General features: G+C 49.3%; 1 pseudogene; it reads right to left on the bottom strand.

The window, feature by feature from the left end:
- Positions 1-951: 951 nt before the first annotated feature.
- Positions 952-1,146, bottom strand: part of LOC103607621 — a 1,119-nt pseudogene continuing 924 nt past the window's right edge.

The raw sequence follows: 1,146 nt of genomic DNA, 5'->3' as shown, positions 1-1,146 counted from the left end.
CAAGGAACTCTGAGGTCCTGAGACGAGAAAAGCCATTTGCAAAATCACATGGCTAAAAAGTGGCAGAGGTTGGATGAGGAACCAGTCGTCTCTGGCTAAATCCTGTGCTCTTTCTTCAGGGCCCCCCAAACGTCACATGTGGGCTCCAGGTGTCAGTCCCGAAAGTTTGTGTTTCTTCCTGGATCACAGTCACCTCTGGGCACTAGGACTCCAGCACTCAGAGCTGGGCACACGAGGCCGTCAGCTGCTGGCCGCCAAGATGGGCGTTCAGGCTCTCATGGGGCACAGGAAGCTGGTGTCGCAGGCCCAGAGGTCTGGCTCCAGGATCCATCCCAGAAAGTTGCAGGACTCCTTGAACGACTGTGACTTCAGTGGGAGGGAAGTGGCCCCAGCGTGTCTCATCCTGCAACATGCTCTCCCCATGTTTGCTGAGAGGCCATTACCTGGCTGCCTGTCACACGCATGGCCCTGTCCACCTCACTCGACCCTCTAACAACCGTCACGACCCCTCCCTCCCTCCTCACACAGCTGCTTCCACTGTTAAGAGTAACAAACATCTCAACGTCCTTTATTTAATTTTTTTTAAAGTTAAAAATTCCTTAATTTTGTATTCCTGGTACCACTACCATAATTTACAGGCAATATACCTGGTGTAATGAAAAGAAAAAGCCACAGCAGATAAAAGACCCCAGGCATGTACATCTAATTGACACTACATTGCATTAATCAATAGCTGCACTTTTTGCAAACGTGGCTATGACAGTCCTGAACAAGAAGGGTTTCCTGTTTAAGCTGCAGTGACTTTTCTGACTATGGAGCATCGTTCCTTCTGTGGCAGATTTTTACAGTCCCTCTAATGCACTCGGGATGACTGTCTCAAAGTAACCTGCAGCTTTCCTGACAACGCCTCGCTCTCTTCCTGCTGAGAACTGTAGCCCTTTTCTGCTGTTTTTAGAACCTTCTGCTTCCATATCCACCACTTCCACCACCAGATCCACAACCACCACCACAGGGACTGCCCGACCTTCTTCCACCAAAACTACCCCCTTTCATGGGTCCATAATTTGATTGCTGCTGTCCACTATAATTTCCAAAATCATTCTAGTTCCCACCACCACCATAGTTACCACCGCCAAAATTTCCTCC

The sequence above is a fragment of the Galeopterus variegatus genome, unplaced genomic scaffold, assembly GCF_000696425.1.
Source record: "Galeopterus variegatus unplaced genomic scaffold, G_variegatus-3.0.2 Scaffold7596, whole genome shotgun sequence".
NCBI lineage: Eukaryota > Metazoa > Chordata > Mammalia > Dermoptera > Cynocephalidae > Galeopterus > Galeopterus variegatus.
This window is presented reverse-complemented; position numbering and strand designations above follow the sequence as displayed.